The 26,298-nt window shown below is 43.4% G+C and overlaps 1 protein-coding gene across 21 annotated transcripts in view; it reads left to right on the top strand.

Moving 5' to 3' along the window:
* LOC125455632 (alpha-(1,6)-fucosyltransferase) overlaps positions 1–26,298 on the top strand; it is a 658,909-nt gene that overhangs the window by 326,578 nt on the left and 306,033 nt on the right. The window contains exon 1 of one of the 21 annotated variants that reach the window (XM_048537873.1): positions 14,274–14,386. The exons of 18 other annotated variants lie outside the window; for them this stretch is intronic. The gene's annotated coding sequence lies outside the window, so the exon portion shown is untranslated. Of the gene's footprint in view, positions 1–14,273; positions 14,387–15,587; positions 15,699–26,298 lie in introns of those variants that run through there. 2 more of the 21 variants (XM_048537875.2, XM_048537881.2) reach the window with 2 other exon arrangements.

Here is a 26,298-nt window from a genome sequence, read left to right as displayed (position 1 = left end):
GTTGTCTTTGCAATCGTACACTAAGAAGGAAAATATTTTTGGCACGGGCAAACATCCCCCAAATTCTGCATCTGTCGATGTTATCTGGCTAGTAATTTCACCTTGTATTAAATGATTACTGGAGAGGCTGTCACATGTCGTAAGCTGAAATTCAAGAACTAGCATCTACTAATTTTAGATGTTGGGACCCAGGTTTTGCTGTCTTTGAGAAAATCTCATGTTTAACTTTAAAAAATCATGACACCTTGAGACTTGAGTTGTTTTTTCTTCTTTTGAGACCAATTTGAACTTACCGAAGGTCAGTCGGCAGAAATTCTGCTGTTTACTGATTCCTCTTGCTTTTCGAATATTTAGATAAAAAGATTTTATTTCTTTAAAAGATTTTCACTGGACAAATAAAACTGTTATAAAGATTTGAAAATTAAACTCAGACTTCTTCCTACGTATGCATTAATTAAAATTTTTATTTTCCATGGAAACAGTATAGTTGAACAATAATGCATGTCAGATGTTTGCAATGCCTCCCTGTGTGGTGCATCCTTGAATTGTGCAGGCAACTAGTTTGTAATCCTCAGCGATAGGTATTGTTAAACAACCTGCTCAGTCAAGTAATAATGCACCACAGCTCTTGAACCCGGACCTTCTGGTCCAGAGGTAGGGACTCTCCATAATTCCACAAGAGCCTTCAAGTAGCTGAGGATGGATTTGATCCACAAGCCTCTGAGTTATGAGGTCAGCGCATTGCCACTGGACCACTCTGCTCCAAACTTCACTTAAACCCTGAGACAAAGCTGACAGTGGCTGAAGGTTAATATGCTTCCTCCTTGTGTCAAAAGTTTCCTTTTCTCCTTGGAAACGCATCTGAGGTTTCTCCTGCTGGCAAAGCTGAGATGAGGACTTGATCATGTCAAGGCAAAAGACAAATACAGCTGTGGTTGCGCCTCCTGAAGTGTTGTAAAAATGCTTTGTGTCTGTCTGTATCTTAGTCTCTTGTTACCTTGCCTCACTGCCTTGCCATTCTACTGCACGAGTGCCTTGGCCTCTCTTTTCCCTTAAACTCACTGTCACTCAACCTCTCCAGCTAACTCTTACAATCCTGACTGATGACAAAATTATTATTGTCATCAGAGTTGCCGGGATACTAGCTGCTGTACCAAACCTGTCCAAGGACTCCGCGTTCCATGTCAGTGCACTGACTTCGTTCAGTCAGTAGGCCATGCTGTGACAAAATCTGGTGGTTTGCAGGACTGAGGAAAGAATGTGTCATCTACAGAGATGGCTTTTCGATGATTTGTCTGGTATAGTAACAAAAGCTTTGAAGCTAGTAGTAAAGATAGTTCACAGAAATCCTTGCTTTTGGTTTCTGTGATCTGAGGCTTTTAGGGGATTGGAAAAAGTCGATGGCAGGATAAGACAGAACCATGAAGTGACTTGGTGGTATGACAGCGAGAAAAGAGAATGCAGGTGGTTGAGTCCAGGAGCATGTCTGAAAGGGGTCTGGGGAAAAAGTGCCTTTTGGCCATTATGGTAATTATGGAGGTCAGGTGAAGTAAAGCTGCTGTTGGGTGGTAATTGGCGCCGAAATCCTCTCTGTAGAAATTTACCTGAAATTTGGCCTGAGGATCACAATTGTGAGGGACTTCAAAGCTAAATTTGTTCCTCTGTGTATTGAATAGAGAAATCTGAGAGATCCATCTTTGTGTGTTATTTAAAGTTGGATATAATTTGCCTGTTAATTGATGTTGGTTTTGGTTTAGTAGTTAAAATAGAATTATGAAAGTGAGCACATCCATATTTTATCTTGCATAATAAGAACTGCTGCTGCTGGAGTCACAGATGACAGTGTGGAGCTGGAGGAACGCAGCAGGCCATCCAGCGTCAGAGGAACAGGTAAGCTAACGTTTTGGTTCAGGACCCTTCTTGAAAAGAAGGGTCCTGACCCGAATGTGAGCTTTCCTGTTCCCCTGCTGCCTAGCCTGCTGTGTTCCTCCAGCTCCAGTGTGTGTTATCTCATATCTTATCTTGGTTGTTCAGTAAATTCAGTTCTTTAGTTTGTTGATCTCCACTTGTGCTGAGTACTGTGAAAATTACTGTACCTGAAAGTTGCATTGTTCATTAGTCTGTGATCAGGCTGTAATATGTAACAATACCAATGTAACTGATTATGTTAGTTATGCTTGTTGGATATTGGAGTCAGCACTGGTCTGACATACATGAATATTTACCACACCTTTATTTGCATTTTGTACAGTCATTTAGACAATGCAAAGTTAATCTTGCCCACAGACCAGTTAACCATGGCATTCAGACTCCTCAACCTTACCTACCTGAGACTTAAACTGTCTTATTACATATCAACTTAAATTTGTTCCTGGTCTCTTTCCAATTTTTGTGCAATATACAAGGGATTGCCAATGTAATTGAAGGCAATTAAGCTCATGTTCATTAACAACAACTTCCATAGAACCATTTGGTGTCTGTGTTACATTGGCAGTGTCCCTACCAGTTGTAGTCTGGACTGGGAGATCTTGTTTCATGACCCACCTGCTGAAGAGGTGTGTAATGACATCTCTGAACGGGTTGATTAGAAAATAGCTATGTGGAGCAATTAACGTGTAACAAAACATCTCGAAGCAGTTACTCGGCTCAAGACAAAAATGTGACACCCAGTTGCAAAAGGAGATGAGATCAGATGACCAAAGGCTTTAAAGTAATGACATGATGTAGAGAAGTAGAGTATTGTTGGCAGAGAATTCCAGAGCCGAGGCCTAGACAAATGAAGGCATAGCTACACATATCAGAGCTATCGTAATTGAGAGTGCACAAGACAGCAGAATTAGAGGACATGTCAGAGAGCTGTGGCACCACACATAATTCCAGGGATAGGAAATGGGGGCAAATCCTTGGAGAAGTTTGAAAATGACAACGGAAATTTTCACATCAGCACTTTAATTGACAGTTGCAGGTCAATGAGTACAGAAGTGCTGGGGGAATGGAACTTGCTGCAAGTTCAGAGAGGGCAGTAGAGTTTTGGAGTACCTCGAGTTTTAAGAGGGCAAAAGGTGGGAGACAAGCTAAAAATGCACTGGAATAGTTAAATCTGGAGAATAACAATGGCATGGATGAGGGTGTAGGCATCAGACTATCTGAGACGGGCAAAGCCACATGATGTTATGAAGATGGAAACAGGGGCTGTTCAACTTGGCATAGATATAAATGAGAACCTCACACTTTGATTAGATGTCGACACCAGGGATGTAAGCAGCCCAACTTGATTTCTGCCTGTTGCCAAGTAGAGGGATGGCAATAAGGGGGCAAAGTTCGGAATAGGAACAAGAACAATGGCCTGAGTGTAGCCAATATTTAGCTGGAGAAAATCTCTGCTCATCTCATACTGGATGTCAGATAGTTTACCAAGAATGGAGGTGTTGGAACAGGTGGCAGTGAGATAGAGTTGGCATCACCGGCATATATTTATGGAAAGTGACACAGCATTTTGTATGATAGTTCTGAGAGGCAGGACGTAAATGAGATATTGGGAGGGGCTAGGTCTAGGTTCCTAGGGGACATCAAAGGTGTGCAAGCGACGAGAGAAACAATTGCAAGTCATTTTCTGGCTGCAGTTAGATAGTGGAGAGACACTAGAGCAAGTTAGTGCAGTCAACTGTTAGAAACCTAGCAGACTGAGAAGGTGGGAAACACTACCTTTGTCACAGTTACATATAACACGTTACTTTTGAGTTTAAGAAATTCTTTTTCATTCAATTTTCCATTTCTGCCAAGCTATTGGAAGGAGTCAAACATGAGGTTCCAGAAAAGGTGAAAATAGATTTGGGAGGTGACAACATGTTCAGGCCTTAAGAGCAGAAAGGGCATTTGGAGATGGGACACACATTGGCCAAGACAATTGTTTTTTTTTAAGATTAGATTCCCTACAGTGTGGAAGCAGGCCCAACAAGTCCACACCGCCCCTTGGAGCATCCCACTCAGACCCATCCCCCTGTATCCCACACACCCCTGAATGCTAAGGGCAATTTAGCATGGCCAATCCACCTAGCCTGCACGTCTTTGGACTGTGGGAGGAAACCGGAGCACCCGGAGGAAACCCACGCAGACACAAGGAGAATGTGCAAACTCCACGTAGATAGTTGCCCGAGGCTGGAATCGAACCCGGGTCCCTGGCGCTGTGAGGCTACAGTGCTAACCACTGAGCCACCGTGCCGCCCCAGTTGGGGTTGGTTTTTTGAGGAGAGGGGACTTAGTGTCAAAATTAAAATATCTAATTTTTCAGCTTTATGCACAGTGACTCCGAAAATAGTTTCAACACGTTTTGCCTGAGTGTATACATCGTGGTCGGTAGATGCATTCCCACATTGTCTGCGCTGCATCACTCTTTATTTGTGACATGGTTTGCTTTCCCTTAACTCATCCATCAGCCCTTGCTCTTCCCCAGGCTCGTTGACTCACTCGTACTGTCCTGATTGATGTGCAACTAGGAATGCAGCTGGAGGGACTCGGTACTTCTTGCTGGAGTAAACTATTCCAATTGGAAATTTCCCTTCACAATCACAAAGGAGCTTAAATTTATCCAGCATTTTCACAAATTCGGAGCACGCTGAAATATTTTACAACCTAGTGGAGTAACTGATGTAATGTCAGGAAGCAATTTTCACAATAGTGTGCAGGAACAAATTGAGTCAGTTTTACAATGGTGTAATAAAAGGGGAATGGGGCATATGGAATGTGTGAGAATTAATCCTGCATATGCATCTCCTTGCTTTATTCCATGCAAAGTTGGCATTTTGGTTACACACTTGGTTTTCAAAACTGAAAGAAGTCAATTTTATTCCTGCGCGGCATTAATAATGGGACCCTTCAAGCAGAACAGTATGTCAGCTGTGTTATTAAGCAGCCTTCACAAATTTCTATGAACATATTTCAGTGTAATTAGTTTGGCTGCCGGTGCAATTTGAAGAGACTGTGCCTTGTGGTCGCTGTAAATCAGAATCTATCCAGTGTTGACTAAATGTTACCCTTGGAGCTGAGGAAAGGCCCAGGGGATAGGAATTTGAGGAAAAATAGCAGAGATTAGAGATCCTTAAGGTGCACGGATAATTGAGATTGTCACTTGTGTCAAATTAAGACAGAATGCGTAATGGTGTGAAACACAAATAAAAGCTTTTGCTTTGAAAACTGAACTGAGTGCAGCTGCCCGAAATTAAGCAGCATGGTCAGCCGCAAACCTATCTCAAAAAAGTCCTCCACTGTGTCTTTGAAATCCATGAGATGTGGTGTGACGATCGTGTTATGCACTAAAATGATTATCATGCTACCTGCTCAACTAGCGTTCAGTCCAATTGTACTTCAGCTAGAGTTCAGTACAATTAGCTTATTGCTCAACTAGAAGTGATTAAATTCTTTGTTCCTCCTCCCACCAGTCCATTGTAGAGAGGGAATTTCTCTGGGTGAAGCAGCTGAATTGAACTTTGGCAGATTGTACGGTGTGACAAATGGTCTCAGCAACCTGGGCTAAAACCTGGGCGACCATCCTTCTTCCGATCACACTCTAGTGATCCCTGTGAAGGAGACATGCATTAGAGCACAGGACAGAATTGATATTTTTTCGTAAAGTTTAACCTGGTTTGAAAAGCCAGCCACCATTCCCTGTCCTGGGGGTGGGGGGGTGGAGGATGCAGGAAGAGAGAGAGAGAAAGAGAGAGAGAGCGTAGGGTGAGTGAGTGTTGTAGAATTTCCTGTGTCTGCACAGGAGGCATCCTTGGGAGAAACAAATGTAAAATCAGACAGCCTAGAAAGACCCTTTGGCCTATCAAGCCTTCCCATCAAAAATATGCCACTATCTCGGCAAGGCCCATAGCCTTGGATGTGATGTAATGACATTTTAGGCGCTCAACCTAGGTTATGCTGTTCCCTGCCTCAGTTATTTTCAATTCTAAAGATATACTTTATTTATCAAACAAGACTTTATTTATGCATGTGAGACACAATTCAGTTCTGTAAAGTAGTACATCAAGGCAACAGAAAATAGAGTTTCACTCCAAAAAAAACAAACTGAAGACATCTCTTAATTGAACCAGACTATGTTTACATGCATTTGATCCACCCAGAGGGTTTGATAACAACAGACCTCCATTTGACTTCAGAAAGACCTTAGACGGTGGTCTTTCCCCACTGCACCTTAGCGGCAGCTGCTCCAAACTTTAGTGCATCCTATAGCATGTAGTCCTGGAGCTTGCAATGTGCCAGTATGCAACATTCGGTCAGGGTCAAATCCTTGTTTTGGAAGAGTAGCAAGGTTTGATCAGCGCCAAGAGTCAATTTCTTTAGTCAATTTTGATGGTTCTCCAGTCGCAATTGATGTTTGTCTCTGTATGTGTCCTGGGGGACAGATAGTAGAGCACAGCCCTGTGTCATGGAGATGCCCAGGGTAGACCTTGATTAAAAACCATTGCACCTTTGTCCAGACTTTCTTTGCGAAGGTACATTCCAGAAGGTGGTGTGTGACAGTTTAAACTGCGCCCCCCCAATCCCCGATTTCTTGCAGCTGCTTTGAGGGCAGTGTGTGGTAGCGCAGACCTGACTGGGCATATAAGAAGGATCTCGCAGATAATGCCCTTCTCACCATTCGTGAAGTGGCGTCTTGGTGCTTGTTGGAAAGTTCTGGTGATGAGGAATTCTACCAAAAGACTTTGACAGTCTGCTCAGGGAACTATCCGACTGTATCCACCTATTTGCTGCCTCAACCACCCTCCCTGGCATTGTATTTCAAATTCCCACCACTTTCTGGCTGAAAGTGTTTTTCCTCAAATCTCTCAACCCTCGTGCCTTTCACTTGAAAACTATGACCCCAATGTGGTCATTTTCAGGATTTCAGTATTTGTACTTGACAGGTAAAGGGTGGCTGTCCTCTTGCGTTTGTGTTCAAAATGCATTACCTTTTGTGCCACGTGGCATTTAAGCTGATCAATTAATATTAAATTGAGAAGACTTCTCCTCTGCCTCCATCCACCAATCCCCCCCAAAAAAAAATAAAAGTCTGTTTCGAATAGCTTTACTGTGTCATAATAAGAAATTGCTAAGAAATATAGTTTTCATTGAACATGGGTTTCTCCATTTCAATGCGATAAAAGCCTCGAGCGTATGAATGAGAAGTTTAGAACTTGTAAAATGGAGATTTTGCCATGCACATTCTCAGTCGTTTTAAGAGTTTCCAATTTGCTGCTGGGTATTTCAGTTGCCAGATTTACTTCTGCGACCGAGAGTGTTATTTTCTCAAATTCTTGATAAATAAATTTTGGTTGCTGATTTCACCCTGCTTCTACCCTTAGTCCAGCTTTGTAATGTATTGAGTAAGAGCCACTCCAAAACACACTCATCTTTGTGGGAGATAGCAAGGTGTAGAGCTGGATGAACACAGCAGGCAGAGCAGGAAGGCTGACGTTTCAGGCCTAGACCCTTCCTCAGAAACTGCTCCTCTGATGCTGCTTGGCCTGCTGTGTTCATCCAGCTCTGCACTTTGTTATCTCAGATTCTCCAGCATCTGCAGTTCCTACTATCTCATCTTTGTAGGATCTCACTGCAAGAGGCAGCCTGCTCTGATCTGTTGTTTCAATTACCTTTTATGCCTGGCTATCATGATAAATTCATCGTTAGACTTGAGCCTCAATTCAAAGAAATTCAGATCATAAAAAGGAAATTAGGGTGAAATTTTCCAGTGCATTGCACAGAATAAGCAAGAATGAGTAATTTGGGAAATTTCTAAAGAAAATGGGCATATCGGACTCTCAACGTAGGGAAAATTAGTTTGAATTTTCTGCGTGCAATTCAAACAGCAAGTTCTGAGTCTCAAAAATGAGCGGTGACCACCTTATTTCCATCTCATTGTTTGCTAAATTTGCCTCAGTTCTAGTTTGCTGTCCTTCCCTGAAGAAACTTGATGAGTGCCAATTCTCAACATGTAAACCTGGAAGAGACCACTTGCTATGCTGTTCACCACCTTACCCTTCAGGCTTCATGGACACTGCTCTACCCCACCCTTTACCTACACAATTGGCTTTGCAAACCACCAGCCTCCCCACATCTTCATGGCTGCTTCTGGATCAATCATTACCCACCTCACCCCTGCAGGACTTTACTTTGGCACTCGAGAGTTATTCATGACTTGCATGCCTCTGCCAGGTCGCTTTCCTTGCAAAGACACGCTCTCACATCTGCATGTGATACATATTATGGCTCTTAGCTCTCTCTGACTTGGTGCTTACTTGCCCCTGAGAGTGAGAGAGGTAGCCAGCCTGTTATGATTTGGAGCACCAAACAGTTATATTGGGGGGACATGTTGCATCATGCTATGTCGGTATCATAATTAACAGCGTGAGCAGCAACTGAGCAAATATGCTAGATGTGTTTTCAACAGAATGACCATGCTCTAAAGTCGAGGGGGCCCAGTACTTAGTGTGTCAGTCTTGGAAAACTGCCACCAGTCAGTCGGTCGGCACGTCTCGTTGCCATCGAGGGAGTCAGTCCCTTGAGATTAGATATGATCAGGTTGGGGATTATCGGTCGGTCACCTGGGGGGTGCTGTAGAGATCAGGAGTAGACCAGTTTTTCTTGCAGTGAGATGAAGGGAGGGACTGAGCATCCTGGAAGCTGAAGGAAGAGCTATTAATGTCGATACAGGAGCAGGAGAGGAGATCAGGTGTCCCGACTGAATGAGAAGGAAGCACGATGGGAGAGGAAGGTTTGGTTGTTTGGGAGCTGGGTGAGAGCTGTTGAATGGATGCTATATCCAAAGAGTGAGAGATTTAGCCCAAGAGGTGACTGTGAGAGTGGCAGAGTTGTAGGAAATGGTGGCCCTGCAGGAGAGAAGATGGTGACGGAGCGTAGAGTATCAATAACCTTCTGACTGCCTTACTGTGTGTTGGATTTCACCCAGGACATCACGCTAACCTGGACCGAAACAGGCTGTGTCTGGTGGTGTGGCCTCTTTTCAGAGTCAACGGAAAAAGCACAGCCTTCCTTTCCACCACCACATTCACCGGCACCTCTGTGTCCTGTGTATGAACCGAGGAGCTTTTCCTCCGTTTCCTCAGGAGAGCACTGTTGGAGGACCATGTCCAAGTCAGTTTCTTTGCAGTACCTGAGGGGCCATGATATTGGGTCTTAAATATGGTGGCAGTGGTGTGAATGTCACAAAGTTCCAGGAGCAGTGAGCACATCTCTCTCCCAGTCACGCAGTTCCATGGCATGGGAACTGGGGAAGCTGGTTAGATAATTACTGAGTTGAGGAACTTAAGAAGGAAATGCCAAAGTTTGGCATGGGCTGTGACAAGTCCTGCCATGACTCTCACCAAATAGAACACACTTGATCCAAAGGAAGGAGTATTCATCCCCAAGTGAGTATTATTCATCGTAGACCCAGTTCCATCATGAAATGTCCTCCCACTTAGGAATTTCCAGATTGGCAAATCTGGCAACCTCAGGATAGATACCTGTAGATAACTGTAGAAATAGGAATTAGTCGAAGTTAATAAATATCAAAACAATGTTAAAACTAAGCAAAGAACTGCAGGTGCTGGAAATATGAAAAAAAAACAAATTGCTGGACGATCACAGCACATCCGATAGCATCTGTGGAGAGAAATCAGAGTTAACATCTTGGATGCAGTGATCCTTTCGAAGTGCTGAAGATCAGATGTTGCCAGATTGCTGAGTTTCTCCAGCAATTTGTTTTTGTTTCAAATCCTAACTTGAGAATTCTAGCACATTGTTTTAGGTTTGTGACTTTTTCAGGAATTAAAAATAAGGCTACAAGCTTTCAGTCGTTGCTGAAGAATTTTTTTTGTGAAATTGCTTTTGGATTCTATTATACCGAGCAATATGATATCATGGAGTTTATTTCTCAATTAAAGATAGTTCACATGTATATGGTGACTTCTCCAATAAAAGTAAATATTTCCTCTTGTATCCGCATAAGCATTGCTTCCTGCAGTTCGATTAAAGATATGTGAAATTCGACTTTAATTTCAAACGTAGTCTTTGCATACAGCAAAGAAAAATAGGATATTCGAGTAAATATTTCAAGAAGATTATACTCACAGAATGATATAATTCCATAGTGGGAAGAAGTGTCTTTGCTTCACCCTTTATCATTTAGATACAGGAATTCTTCGCAGTCTTCAACTTTTTGTACTGTTACAGAATATGGCTGCCTTGATCTGCCTCTACTGACCCCTGAAGGCAATGTTTTAAATACACTTCTTACTGTTGTCTGTGGGAAGAACTATTAATTATTGCTAAAAATTTGTAAAAGACATAATTCTTGACAGATTGTAAAAATTCATGTTTAAAAAGTTTAGTTCAGACTAAAATAACAAACAGACACAAGGCCACTTCACCTCCTGAACTCGTGGCGTTAAGACCTAAAAGCATGCTTTTGGCAAAACTTCAGTTTCTCTCTCTTGCTTATCATAATTGGCAGTGCTTGAAATTTAACACCTTAGTTGCTGGATTAATCTGATGATTTTATTTGTATTTGCCCTTGCATGCATTATTGTGCACTTGTGTATAGAAGTACCAAGTCTGGTGAAAGTAAGTAAATGCCATATGTTTTTACGATCTCTTAATTTGACAGAAAATAGCTTAACTTCCATCTCCTCACTTTATCCTTTTGTAGGATTTAGTTGAATGGAAATATTGCTCTTAGGAAACTTCTTTGAGTTTAATAATTAGGCGATCATTATTATAATATAGCAGTTAGTGTGCCAGTCGAATTTTCTATTTGATCAGAGTAGCAAATGAGAAGATAATTTATTGGCTCAATGAACAATCTTGAGTAAATCTATGTCAGGTGCTCACAGTTGTGCAAAAGCAAATTCCTCATTTATACATCTTGATACTTGAAATAAGGGTATAATTTGCTGTAAATGTGAATCTGTTGATGTCATTAAGTAAATTTATTCTTTCTTGATAATAAAATGTGAGGCTGGATGAACACAGCAATCCAGCATCTGCAGTTCCCATTATCTCTTTTATTCTTTCTTGTTCATGTTGTACAAAATGTATAAGAACCTGCTGCAAAAAATTGTCGCATCTGCAACGTGAGTGAAAAACAGCAACGGTATAGCTCCGAAATCAAATTGAAGCATTGTTTATTTTTCAATGCAGGGGCTGAGAAGGAGGTACAGATTACAGTGAGTGAATTCAGATGTCAGAACTACTATGGAGATAGAAAAGACCAGACTTCTTGAGAAAGAGTCATGGGAAAGATGGCAAACATTTAATTGTGTACACTTTTTTTAAAAAAAAGCTTAAACAACAAGTCATATCTGAAGGAATGAAACTTGACGTTTAATCTTCCGCATGGGTTCTTCATTATTCTATGGCATCACGAGTATTTACACAACATATGTTGCACAGTTAATATAAGTTACTTTTCTAAGTGTATATCTGACTGTGGGACAGTACAATTGATGTTCATGAGCTGGATTCTAATTTTCGAGAATAATCTTTGCTTTTCTTTCACCTTTCTTTTTCTCAGCTTTTTTGGCCTGCCATTCCTGTCACACTTGAGTTTCAATTTCTGCAAATCTGCAGGCCAGTCTGCAGATTGGGGTTCCACTGTTAACTTTGGAATAAAGCAGGAGGATATTTTCACAGAGCTCCCACTTTGCTTTCACCTTCAGCCTAAAGTCACCCAAGCAGAGGGGGATGCTTTAAAAAATTGACACATGCTGAAATCTCAGTTGGGCTGAGTTTATTTCATCTATTTGCCACAAGTTTGTCCTTAGGCTGACAATATTAAGGCTGTCCAATGTTCTGGTTGCAGCAGGTGTAAAGGTCTTACTGCTGACAGCTAGGACTTTCTGTTGCTGTGCTGCTCACTCTGCTTCCTGAGCTTAGATTGAGGTCCACTGCACAAATCCATGCAGGAAAATTATGGGCACCTTAATTCAGAAATGAGGCACTTCCCAAGTTCACACAGATGTAGCTTGGAGGGTGAGCTGTGAGGAGGATGTAGCATTGATTTCAACAAGTTGAATGTGTGACCAGTGCATGGCAGATGAATGATAATACAGATAAATATGGGGTTAGGTACTTTGATAGCAAAAATGGGAAGGTAGATTCTTATCTGAAAGGTGGTCGACTGGGATAAGTGGAGGTGGATGCAACAAGAGCTGTTTCTTTGTACATTACTTGCTGAAAACAAGCAAGCAAGAGCAGCATGCAGTGAAGGTGGTAAATAGCAAGAGGATTCGAGTACAGGAGCCGGGACGCCTTGCTGCAGTTGTGGAATTAGGTGAGGCCACACCTGGAACATTATATGCAGCTTTGGTTTTGCCTGACGAAAGATGTTCTGGGGATGGAGGGAGTGCGGTCAAGGTTTGCCAGACTGATTTCTGGGATGGCAAGACTGATAGAGAGATTGTATCAGTGAGGCCTACGTTCACTCAAGTTTAGCTGGATGAAGGAGATCCAAGAGAAATTTATAAAATTCTAACAGCTAGACAAGGCAAATGGAGGAAGGATGGTCCCAATGACCAGGGAGTCCATAACGGGTGGTATTAGTTGAAGGATACGAGGAGACCAATTAGGACTGAGATGAGAAATTTCTCTACCCAGACAGCAAGGAAGCCTGTGGAATTCCTGCCACGGAAAGCAAGTGGTTAAAGCCTAAACCTTCAGTGGTTTCAAGGAGTTAGGTATAGTCCTTGGGGCTAAAGGAATCAAAGGATATGTGGAGAAAGCAGGAACAGAGTACGGAGTTGGATGATAGAGCCGCGATCATACTGATTAGCGGAACAGGCTGGAGGGCCTGAATGGCCTGCTCTGGTTCCTGTTTACTGTGTTGAGAATGTACCTTTTGGTTTGCGAGAAGATCTGGAAGAGAAGTTGGAAAAACTTCACTTTTTTTCAATGTAATTCAGCCTCCAGTGTTAATGTTGCTTCACCTCAGGAGGATGCCACAGATCCTGGGCTCGGTTGCAATTGGGGCCAATTCAGAACATTGGACTGATTGCACTTCAGTTGGTTTGAAGTTCTGCTCTCCCCTCAATTGTCTGCATCATTTGCAGGGTTTATATTCATCCCTCATGTTAAATTCACCACTAATCTCCTCTCGCTCTCACACTCTCTCAAACAAAGACAGAAATTGCCGAGACATCTCAAACATGCTAAAGCAGGGCCAGTGGAACCGAAATGTTAACTCTGCTTTCTCTCCACAGTTGCTGCAAGACCTGCTAAGTTTTCCCAGCAATTTCTGTTTTAGATTTCCAGTATTGACAGTTCTTCCCAGCTCCCCCCACCCCACCCCAATCTCTCTCTCTCTTTTTCTCTCTGTCGCTTCCCCCACTCTCTTCCCCCCCACCTCAATAATGACAGAGACACCTGTGGACCTTGGGGCACTATGGCGACTTTCACTTCACTTCACTTGTAATTTCAGAGATTAAGCTTGCTTGCAAATCTCAAACCTTGCTCTTGAGCCATTCGGCGATCCAGCTTGTAGGCTGTCAGTTGTGGCAATTCAGTGGTTTCTGCTGATGGAAATCTGAGGTGTCATTTCTGTGCTGAGTCAAACCATTATTTGTATTGGAAACAACAGTGGGAATAAGCTAGGAAATGCCTCTGAAGCTAAAGAACATGCCCGTTGAAAGCTAGGAAGCTTACACTCATCTCTGCCAGTGACCACACGACGGTGAGGACACACCATTCCCCAAGACAGCTTTGGGAAGGTCTGATGGTGTTTCAAGCTGGATCCTACTTTCTTCGGCATATTGTGGAGAAAGAAACTTGCTTTTGTTATTTACTGCAAGCAGCCCGGGGATTTAATTTCCATTTGCAGGCAGGCCTTTTCACTTCTTTTGCAGCCCATAGCTTTACTTTTTTTTGTAATAATTCACACCTCTGATTTTATGCTCATAACTGAGAAACAAGTGGGCAGGCCAATTAGAGTAGGATATATTTATGCGTGCAATACACATTTTAAATCGATGGAACCAGCCAAAGAAAGAGAGGTTTATTATGCTTGTCAAATGCTTCCTTCTGGTATGCGTCCGAACTTTGAGGGGAAACAAAGGTGATTTTTATTTAGCTGCCGCTGAATGACAGCAGTGTTTCAGGCAGACAGTGCTGCTTCTATAGGAGAAATGTTCTGATAAAGGATTGCATTGTAATTGTGAGTGCACTAGGGATTGCTGCTGCTGCCAAATGCCGGCTGTGTCACTGCTCCCAAAGATCCAAACACAGGAGGGACAAGTGGAGCAGCAGCTGACATCCCCAGGCAACGGGAGCAGCCGGTATTTCAGACCAAGCTGTTTGCCGCCGTGGCGTGGAATGTGAAGTGCAGCAAAGCCTTTTTGAGATGCATTAAGAGGTAAGTGCGATTCATTTGAACAGCATTGGATGAGATTTTCAACTTGCGTTCTTGTATCACACCTTCTAGGTCTTATTAACACTTTGTTACTCCTCGTATTCTCCCTGTTTCCACTGCTGCTTGCAAGGTTGAGCTGGACAGTGACTGTGCTGCAGAAAGTAATGCTTTTGCGGGGTTTAATGCTCCAGTTACATTTACTCTGCCCGTTACTAATGTCTGTCACAGGCTGTGCCTGGAGAGCAATTCTACTCTAGCTTTTGAAGGCCAAAAACCACAGGACACCAGGTTAGTGTCCATTTGTTTGTAAACGCAAGCTCTGAGTCTCTCTCCTCCTTCAGAGTACCTCAACCAACTTGAAAACAAAAAACGCTGGAAGTCGCAGGAGGTCAGGCAGCATCCACGGAGAGAGCAAACCTAACATTTCAAACTTAAATGACACTCTGCCTGATTCCTGTATTTATTGCTGTCATGCATTTGATCTCCTCGGTGTCTCTGAATAGTACCTGTCTATGGTGGTGTACCATCTGCCCATTAATCACTGGATAGGTCAAAGATAAAGCAAGGACAACAGCGGCTTTGATCTCCGTAAACTACTTCAAAACAAAATTTGTCAAATAGCACTTCATGGTAGACAGGCAAATACCACAAGGTACCAGAAATGGTCATCTGGGAAAATGCCAATGATTGAACCTTGTTTGTCAACTAACTTGATATCTCAGCGAGATTAATGTATTTGAGATATTGAAGGTTGAGCACGTTAGAGCTCGGCCAATAAGATACCAGATAAGCTTTGAACTCATAATTTGTTGAGTTGGATGTTCTCAAACGAAGGAGCAACAATTACCTTCTATCTCCTCAGGATATTGAGAAGGGAGAGAGTGCCCAGTATTCCTCCAAGCTTGTCCCCTTGACCCACTGTGCTGTTGGAAAGTAGGTGTGTATTGTGATTCACTCAGGAGAAGGGTCAATTTCATCAAGGTGGTTTATGGCACTAGGTTTGCTGTATCCTGCTGTCGGCAGGAAAAAGGTCTGCATACCTACATGATGTAGCACAGCAAAAATTCAGAGTGAACCCGTAACTGGCTCTGAGATGAGAAATGGTGCAGCTTGAATTCAGATGCAATGGCACAGAGGAGTCATTGATGGATTGTAATGTTACAGTGCATGCAGCAGCTCAGCACTAAGCTGTGCAGTTGAAAACTGTAAGACCAGGGCACTGTCAGGAAATCAACTCCTTTTCAGCGGCAATCAGCAGAGGATGCAGAGCAGATCTTCAATGCAGTAAATGGAGGCAGTTTGGGAATCTGCTGAGGTCAGTATCCTATCTGTTACAGGGAAGAAACTACTGGTGTGGTTGTCATTGGATTCAAGTGAGCTTACATGTATTTGATAGTAATTTGACACAAAGTAAAATACTGTGCGTGAAAGCTCAGCTGGTCTGCAGCACCTATGGAAAGAGAAATAGAGTAAATATTTTCAGTCGAATGTAATTCTTTCTTGGATTTGATACACAATCTATTTTAACCAAACTCGGTTCTTGATATCATGAATGATTTGCTTGTTAACAGGTTTAAATTTGGACAGTGTGCTTTCAAAGTGCCAAGATGCTGTGTGAGATTGTGGCACAGAAAGACTTTAAAGAGCTTTTCATATTTTTAAATTGGGAACTGGTTAGATTCATGAAGATATCCGCACTTAATCCCACCTCACCATCTCCTCATTATTGTATTTTGATTGTTAAATTGGATACCATGCAGTGTTTGGAAAAGTTTTGAACATCACATCCAAGCAAACTGCCAAAAACAGTAGTTTCTTGAAGCATTGGAATCTCCAGTGATGTGCAACAAGTTTTTAAGATGCTGACATCCAAGAAAAGAAAGCTGCCTGCTGGGGATTATGTTGCCAAAAATCAGGCCCTTCGTGGAAAGTAATGCTGCCAGAGACATGTGTTGAAATTCCCATACTGTGAAGAAGATGGAGCAGCACAAAAACATGAGTGGGAATTGTCTCTAAGCCTCAAAACAGTGGTGAGGTATGCAATGGCATTAAACAGGAAGTAAGAAATGCACACAACAAAGACGCTACACTAATCATGGATAATTTTAATTTCCACAGACTGGGCAAATCTGATGAGCAATAATGCTGTGGCAGATTAATTCCTGAAGTGTGTGCAAGATGGAATGTCAGATCAGCCCGTTGAAAAACTAACTTAGACTATCCAAGATTTGATTTTGTTAAATGACATCAGTCGATTTAATAACTTTGTTATTAATTGATAAACTTAAAGGAAATAATGACCATAACCTGATGATATCGGCATAGAAAGTGAAGTCCATCTGACTTCATGCCTAAATCTAAACAGATGACCCCAAAATTGGTGGTGAAGTAGACAGCGAAGAAGGTTACCTGAGAGCACAATAGAATGTGATCAGATGGGCCAGTGGGCCAAGGAGTGAACTGACGAGTTTAATTTCGATAAGTGTGAGGGTATCGTATTTTGGAAAGGTGAATCAGGGCAGGACTTGTGCACTTAATGATAAGATCTTGTGGAGTGTTGCCGAACAAAGAGACCTTGGAATGCAAGTTTTTAGTTCCTTGAAAGTGGAGTTGCAGGTAGATAGCACAGTGAAGCAACTGCTTGGTATGCTTGCTTTTATTGAGTATAGGAATTGGGAGGTGATGACATTGATTAGGCCACTATATGAATACTGCATGCAGTTCTGGTGTCCCTGCTATTAGAAGGATGTTGTGAAACCTGAAAGGGTTCAGAAAAGATTGATAGGGATGTTGCCAGGCTTAGAGGGTTTGAGCTGAAGGGAGAGGCTGAACAGACTGGGGCTGTTTTCCCTGGAGTCTTGGAGACTGAGGGTGACCTTCGAGAGGTTTTTCTAATCATGTGGGGCACGGATAGGGTAAGTAGACAAGATGTTTTCCCTGGGGTGGGGCAAGTCCGAAGCTAGGGTACATAGGTTTAAGGTGAGAGGGGAAAGATTTAAAAGGAGCCTAAGGGGGAGAGGGTGGTGCTTGTCTGGAATGAGCTGCCAGAAGAAATGCTAGAAGCTGGTGCAAGTATTTAAAAGACATTTAGATGGTCAGAGGGATAATAAGGGTTGAGACTGATATGGACAAAATCCTGGCAAATTGGACCAGATTTATTTGGGATATCTAGTCAGCATGGATGAGTTGGACCAAAGGGTCAATTTTTGTGCTGTGTATCTCTGATTCTATGACTCTGAAGGCAATTGTTTGAAGCTATGAGGGGTGAGTTGTCTCCAGTGCACTGGGTAAGTTCATTACCACGTTGGCCAGGCAATGGTTAACATTTAAGGAGCAATTGTTTTCTTTGCTGTGGTCACACATTCTCTTCAGATGAAAGAACAGAGCAGGAAGAAGTGACCTATTATGTATAACACAAGAAATGTAGGAAAGTACGAGACCAATAAAGGAGTCATAGAAAGTTACTGGAAGAAGCAGCAAGCCTGAGGATTAGGAGCAGTTGATAATTTAGCATGGGAGTACCAAGAGGCTGATTTAGATGGGAAAAGTAGACTTTTGAGAGTAAACTTAGAAACCACATTAAAACAGCTTCTGTAACTACGCTAAAGATAAAAGATTACTAAAGACCAATGTGAACCCCTTGCAGTGGAAATTAGCTGTAATTGAGAACAAGGAAATGGCAGAGTTATTAAACAATGCTACTTTTGTTCTGTCTTCACAGAAAAGTTCTGAGAAATATTAGTGAAGCAAGGGCCATTGGGAAAGGAGGGATTGAAGGAAATTAGTATTCATTTAAAGAAAGGCAGTGGAAAAATTTATAAATTCCCAGAGCCTGATAATCTACATGCTAGGATACTAAAAATGTTTGCCATGGAAATAATTGATGTGATGGTCATAACTTCGAAAACTTTGTAGGTTCTGGAAAAGTCCTGGCAGATTGCAGGGTGGCAAGCATAACCCCACTGTTTTGAAAATAAGAGGGGGACAAAACCTAGGAATTAGACTGGATAGCTGAACATTAGCCATAGGAAAATACTGGAGTCGACTGCACAAAGTCAAGATGGATTTATCAAAGAGAAAGAATCTTTGACAAACCTAATGGGGTTTTTTGGAGGCATATATAGTAAATTAGGTGAGGTAGAACCAGTTGATGTGATGCACTTGGATTTTTGGAAAGTTTTCGATAAAATCACACGAGAGGTTGTTGAGCAAAGTCAAAGTATTTGGGATTGATGTTTACTGCTTCATCATTGTGCACAGTAACACTGCAAAGCACAACTCTGTGTGATTTGCAACAGTGAAAATTTACCGAATCATGAGTTGGATGTGATTTTGTTTTCAGTGTTTCAAGGTGAACTGTATCTACAGTGTCAGTGGCAACCTTGGAAAGCTTTTCTGTTTTGAATAAAGACATGGCAGCCAGATATACCAAGCTCTGAGATAAACCGGATTGGATGCAGAGGAAGGTTTACTCGATGGCTTTATTCAAAGACAAGAAGCACTTTCCCTAGTTATACTGGTGACTGTTCCATTGGTATTATATCACCATAGTTCCTGATGGATTTGATTAAGCTATTGAACACATTCTGAGCACAGGTTTAACATAGTATTTACTTCTCCTGTGTTTTAGGCTTCCTTAGTGGCTCTGTTGGTTTGCACTAAGAGTAACCACAGAAGCTCAAACTGTCTGCATTTGCCAGCCTTTGCCACACCCTACCTTCATCTCATCCTACAAATGTGGGTCTTGCATATTTGTCGCGTGTCTTACTCAGTTGCTCGAAATGCTCGCATTGGCTTTTAAAAGCCACTTTATCATCACTGCATCTTTATCACTTTATCATCCTCCAATCGGGCAGTTTAGAGGCAACAGCTGGAATGAAGTCCCAGTAGAGATGCAGACTCATGAGAGGCCATTGGATCCTGCACTTAAGGCCACAGAACACATTGTGGCCATTGCTGGAAGGGCACCTAAGATCGTGAGGGTCAAGTTGTCAGCTGAGTGCTCTCTGGGCATGAAGGAGGCTTCTGAGGTTGAGTATCACTGGAAAAGGTGAGTTTGTTTTTTGGAAACAAGGGAAGTGTATAGTTCTGAACTGCCACAGTCTTGCCCACGGTCAAGTCCCTCAATTGTGCAGTCAGGGAAGAGGTGCAAAACTGGGAGCTCACCCTGGATTACCACTAGGGAAGGCTGTCTTTTTTTTTTGCCCTTGTGGAACAGAGACAATTGCTTGTTTGCTGTGAGAGGGCCATAAAGTGCTCATTCATTAACCACTTAATGTCTTCAGTTGGCATTGGGCTGGTAAAGTTGAGATTTGGCCTTCCTGCCCAATCTTAATTTAGGCAGAAATGGGATGGGTGTGATACACCAGCATTGCATTCAATTCAAGATAATAAAGTGTGAAGCTGGATGAACACAGCAGGCCAAGCAGCGTCTCAGGAGCACAAGAGCTGATGTTTCGGGCCTAGACCCTTCATCAGAGAGGGGGATGGGGTGAGGGTTCTGGAATAAATAGGGAGAGAGGGGCAGGTGGACCGAAGATGGAGAGAAAAAATGATAGGTGGAGAGGAGAGTAGAGGTGGGGAGGTAGGGAGGGGATAGGTCAGTCCAGGGAAGATGGACAGGTCAAGGAGGTGGGATGAGGTTAGTAGGTAGGAAATGGAGGTGTGGCTCGGGGTGAGAGGAAGGGATGGGTGAAAGGAAGAACAGGTTAGGGAGGCAGAGACAGACTGGGCTGGTTTTGGGATGCAGTGGGTGGAGGGGAAGAGCTGGGCTGGTTTTGGGATGCGGTGGGGGAAGGGGAGATTTTGAAGCTGGTTAAGTCCACATTGATACCATTGGGCTGCAGGGTTCCCAAGCGGATTATGAGTTGCTGTTCCTGCAACCTTCGGGTGGCATCATTGTGGCACTGCAGGAGGCCCATGATGGACATGTCATCTAAAGAACGGGAGGGGGAGTGGAAATGGTTTGCAACTGGGAGGTGCAGTTGTTTATTGCGAACCGAGCGGAGGTGTTCTGCAAAGCGGTCCCCAAGCCTCCGCTTGGTTTCCCCAATGTAGAGGAAGCCACGCCGGGGACAGTGGATACAGTATACCACATTGGCGGATGTGCAGGTGAACCTCTGCTTAATATGGCAAGTCATCTTGGGGCCTGGGATAGGGGTGAGGGAGGAAGTGTGGGGGCAAGTGTAGCACTTCCTGCGGCTGCAGGGGAAGGTGCCGGGTGTGGTGGGGTTGGAGGGCAGTGTGGAACGAACAAGGGAGTCACGGAGAGAGTGGTCTCTCAGGAAAGCAGACAAGGGTGGGGATGGAAAAATGTCTTGTGTGGTGGGGTCGGATTGTAGATGGCGGAAGTATCAGAGGTTGATGCATTGTATCCGGAGGTTGGTGGGGTGGTGTGTGAGAACGAGGGGGATCCTCTTTGGGCGGTTGTGGCGGGGGTGGGGTGTGAGGGATGTGTTGCGGGAAATGCAGGAGACGCGGTCAAGGGCGTTCTCGACCACTGTGGGGGGAATGTTGCGGTCCTTGAAGAACTTGGACATCTGGAATGTGCGGGAGTGGAATGCCCCATCGTGGGAGAGATGAGGCGGAGGAATTGGGAATAGGGGATGGAATTTTTGCAAGAAGGTGGGTGGGAGGAGGTGTATTCTAGGTAGCTGTGGGAGTCGGTGGGCTTGAAATGGGCATCAGTAACAAGCTGGTTGCCTGAGATGGAGACTGAGAGGTCCAGGAAGGTGAGGGATGTGCTGGAGATGGCCCAGGTGAACTGAAGGTTGGGGTGGAAGGTGTTGGTGAAGTGGATGAACTGTTTGAGCTCCTTTGGGGAACAAGAGACAGTTCCGATACAGTCATCAATGTAACAGAAGAAGAGGTGGGGTTTAGGGCCTGTGTAGGTGCGGAGGAGGGACTGTTCCACGTAACCTGCAAAGAGGCAGGCATAGCTGGGGCCCATGCGGGTGCTCATGGCCACCCCCTTTGTCTGTAGGAAGTGGGAGGAATCGAAAGAGAGGTTGTTGAGGGTGAGGACGAGTTCGGCTAGGCGGATGAGGGTGTCGGTGGAGGGGGACTGGTCGGGCCTGCGGGACAGGAAGAAACGGATAGCCTTGAGGCCGTCTGCATGCGGAATACAGATGTATAGGGGCTGGATGTCCGTGGTGAAAATGAGGTGTTGGGGGCCAGGGAATTGGAAGTTCTGGAGGAGGTGGAGGGCGTGGGTGGTGTCACGGATGTAGGTAGGGAGTTCCTGGACCAAAGGGGAGAAAATGGAGTCCAGATAGGTGGAGATGAGTTCGGTGGGGCAGGAACAGGCTGAGACAATGGGTCGACCAGGGCAGGCAGGTTTGTGGATTTTGGGAAGGAGATGGAAATGGGCCGTGCAGGGTTCGGGAACAATGAGGTTGGAGGCTGTGAGTGGGAGGTCTCCTGAGGTGATGACGTCATGAATCGTGTTGGAGATGATGGTTTGGTGCTTGGGGGTGGGGTCATGATCGAGGGGGCGGTAGGAGGAGGTGTCGGAGAGTTGGCGTTTGGCCTCGGCGATGTAGAGGTCAGTGCGCCATACTACCACTGCGCCTCCCTTGTCTGCGGGTTTGATGGTGAGGTTGGGGTTGGAGCGGAGGGAGCAGAAGGCTGCTTCTTCTGCAGGGGAGAGGTTGGAGTGGGTGAGAGGGCATTCAATTCAGTTGCCTTCCTGCCTGCAGTCTCAGCACCACCTCAATCGAAAATCCTGTCCCTCACCTCATATATCCAGTACAATGAAATCCACATTCTCATTAATGGTTTACCATCTAAGCAGCAGCAATGTGTGGGATTATGGGGAGAAGGTGAGGAAATGGCTGTTTTGGAGTGTTGGCACAGACACAGTGAGCTGAAAGGCCTTTCTGCATATTAAAGTTTCGGTATAAAATGTCCCCGAACCACAAGTCCTGCTGCATCTTTTTGCTTTTCTTCCTCCTCTTACCGTGATAATGAATTGCAGTTGTAATTCAGCCCTTTTTGTTTTCGTTGACTTTTTAGCAAATTTGCTGAATGAACACTTCTGCACCAATTGATTAGAAACAACCCAATTTCTTCTGCATTGCCCCTTTCGAGACTGCAAGAACAGGCAACGGTGATTCTAATATACTGGGTCTGAACTCAGGCTCCTGAAGAGTAAAGAATTGACCTGCTCTTCAAATACTTTGATACTTGTTGAGCTCGCACGCTGCTGCTGCAATATTCTGAGCGATGTCGAGGATTGGGAGAAATCATTCAGTCATCTGCCTGAATCTGGGGCCTGCGAAAGCAATGGGCCCAGTTTTACTTTTTTGGTTACTACTACTGCCAAAAGAATTATGCAGTATTTTCTTTGTTTTACCTGTAACAATTCAGTCATTTTGCAATCATACATGGTCACATACAGCCCCCCTTTGCTTTTAAGATGAGGCAGTAAGCCAAGTTCCTGCCTGTTAGTTCTGGTGACTGTAGCAAGTTGAACTTCAGTATAAAAAGGCACATTGTTTATCACTGTCACTTATTACTTAACAATTTCAAGCGCTTATTGACCAGACAAAAAAGGCTAAGAACTTGCATTTATATAGCTCCTTTCCCAACCTTGGGACATCACATATTACTTTACAGTTGTTTTCTCCTCTTTGAGGTGTGTTTACTGTTGTAATGCACAGCAATCTTATGCAATCAGCGAGAAAACCAAAAAAAAAAGATAATCAGTGCGAGTGATGATGGTTAAAGGATAAACTTTGAGATGTCACATGGACAGTGCAGCACAGATTCAGAACTGACTTGTCAACTTGGGTTAAGTGCTTGATGCCATTGTAGTGGCCTTGGGTCTGTGACATTTTACAGCATCGTAAACACAGACAGGAAAAGAACCTCCACTCTAGCGCGTCAGAGTGACTCCAGCCAACCTTCCAGTTGCTTTGTCATTTCAACAAACCGTCTTGCTCCAATGCTAGCGTTTCCTCCTTAGGTCTGCTAGTGTTTCAGTTATGCGCAACAAGCTGGAGGAACAATGTCACATTTCCACTTCAGCACTTCACAGCTTCTAGGACTCGACGTTTAAGTTCTGACAACTTCAGAATCCATTTTGATTACAAGGCATTGTCCACCTGCATGATGGTGTCACTTTTGTGTTTTTTTTTGGCTTTAATCATAGCAGAGTGCTTCTCCTTTTCACATGTAGCCATGTACACCAATTTCATATCTCTCACTCTTTTAACTCCATTAGCACATGCTTCGCCCATCGTTCTCAAAATCAGGTTCACTTGTTCTTCCTCCTGTTCTCTCAAGAGCACAAAAGTCACCATTTTTCAGCTCCTTTCAGTTTTGAAGCAAGGTCGTATCAGGCTTGAAACATTAACTCTGACTCTGTCTTGACAGTTGTGGCCAGACCTGCTGCGTTTCTCCAGCGTTTTTTTTATTTTTGCTCCCTATCACATTCGACATGTACCAATTGCTGGCATTAAACCTAGCCAAAATCAAGGATGAATGAATAATGAAACTGCAAAATGGGACTATATACTGGTGCACACAATGTGTGTTTTTAGAAGGAAATGTGGGAGTTTTAACATTATTAGCCACACCTTTAACTTTGACATACTTAGACACTTCAGATCTCCGGGTGAAAATAATTAGTTGAAAACATGCAAATATATGCACTTAGCTAAAATATTACCATGGAAGCAGTCATAAATGTTAATTTGTTAATGTGTGTCATGAAAAAGAAGAATATTTCTCAGTGGCTTTGATTTTTCATGACTGTCCGTGCAGAATATTTTTTCGTTATATGTCCAAATTGCACCATTTCTCTGTGGAAAGAAAGATTTGCATTGCTGTAGCAGCTTTCTCCATCAGGATCTTACAAAACAATTTTCAGCTAGGTAAATACCTTTTTAAAGTGATATACATTTGCAGCAAACATTGCAGTCCAAGTAGGCATAGTAAGATTCCACACACAGCAATTGCACAATCAAAAGCAAAAATTGCTGGAGAAACTCAGGTCTGGCAGCATCTGTGGAGAGACAGCAGAGTTCATGTTTCAGGTCCAGTGACCCTTCTTCAGAATTGGGTTCTCCTAGTTCTACAGTGGGATCACTGGACCCAAAACATTAACTCTGCTTTCTCTCCACAGATGCTGCTAGACCTGCAGAGTTCCTCCAGCAATTTTCATTCTTGTTTCAGATTTCCAGCATCAACAATTCTTTGATTTATTATACCAGTTACAGAATGGCAGATGATATTTTTTATCTCTGTTTAAGGGATGAGTGTTGAAGAGGAAACTGAGAGCTCCTTTGAACGTTCTTACACACTGCTGTAGTCTTTTATATACACCTGTGAGGTGAGACAAAGCATAGGAACCATGTCTAGTCCAAACAACAATGTAACAAAAAGCCTTCCCATAAAATTGACAGTGAAATTACTCATCAAGTCTTCACATTGTGAATCTCAAACTGGTACGTGTCACAAAAACGCCCTGTGAATTGTGCTTTTCAGCAGTTAAGTAAATGCAGCGTATGCGACTATTTTTTGCAAGTCAGTGATGAATGGGCAGCGTGTGCTGAGTTACAAGGTCTTGATGTTAGTTTTGCAAGCGCAGTTGAATTAGCTGGGTTAATATTTTTATTTAAGTCGAGTTACCGTCATCTCACAGTTCATCTGTTGAACTAAGCAGTTCCTGTGTCAGTGGATTGGCATCCAGCATTCAAAATTAATTTAGTGCTTTTGTTTAGGTGTGCACCCATAACCAAATACGAAGGAAGTGGCAGTATAACATGGTTTTCAAAAGTGTTACACATTTGCATATACTTCAGCTTTGAGTCACAGAATCTGCTAAAACGTTGAAATATTCCAAATTTCTTTCTGCGGCTGACTAGTTAGCGATCCTTTGAGATCATTTTCGTGTAAAATTTGATGTTCCATGTGGTAGAGCTTCTCATCATCCACAGTATTTTTCCTGAATAAAACATGTGCAGAGCCAAAATATCATCTGAAGTTTCCAGGGACTGTTAGACCACCCTGGATTTACATTTATTAACTAACATATCTCACGGTGCACAGTAACTGTTTATCTGAATTAAAGTCAAAATTAATTATGATACATTTTGAAAATATTCTGTTGACGTCCGAAAGGATGGAGGCTCTGATTTGGAGTAGTGCAGGAAATAGAGATAACGAGGTGTAGAGCTGAATGAACGCAGCAGGCCAAACAACATCATAGGAGCAGGAAAGCTAACATTTCGGGCTAAGACCCTTGATCAGAATTGGGGTAGGGGAAGGAGGTTCTGAAATAAATAGGGAGAGGGGGAAGGTGGATAGAAGATAAATAGAGGAGAAGATAGCTGCAGAGGAGACTGACCGGTCAAAGAGGCAGGGATGGAGCCAGTTAAGCTGAGTGTAGGATAGGGAGGAGACAGGTCAGTCCAGGGAAGACGGACAGGTCAAGGGGGTGGGATGAGGTTTGTAGGTTGGAGCTGGGGGTGGGACTTGACGTGGGAGGAGAGGATAGATGGAAGGACAGGTTAGGGAGGCGGAGATGAGCTGGGCTGGTTTTGGGATGAGGTAGAGGGAGGAGAGATTTTGAAGCTTGTGAAATCCGCATTGATACCATTGGGCGGCAGGGTTCCAAAGCGGAATATGAGTTGCTGTTCCTGCAACCTTTGGATGGCATCATTGTGGCACTGCAGGAGGCCCAAGTGAGATGTTATTGGGATAACATCCCATTAATATTTATGCTCCTTATCTTCTTACACAGAGGTATGTGGAAACTGTCTTAAACTTCCTGCCTGAATAGGATTGGGTGGGAAACGTTTGTAAAGATGTGAGGCATCTGTAGTTCTGTAAGGGGATGAAACTTCTGTAAAGGTATGAAACTCCTGTTTATACTGAAGTAGCCAGGTCAGTGACCTTTCATTCAAGCCAGA

Source organism: Stegostoma tigrinum, chromosome 10 (genome assembly GCF_030684315.1).
Source record: "Stegostoma tigrinum isolate sSteTig4 chromosome 10, sSteTig4.hap1, whole genome shotgun sequence".
Taxonomy (NCBI): domain Eukaryota; kingdom Metazoa; phylum Chordata; class Chondrichthyes; order Orectolobiformes; family Stegostomatidae; genus Stegostoma; species Stegostoma tigrinum.
Note: the sequence above shows the minus strand (reverse complement) of the source record. Positions and strands in the feature narration are given on the sequence as shown.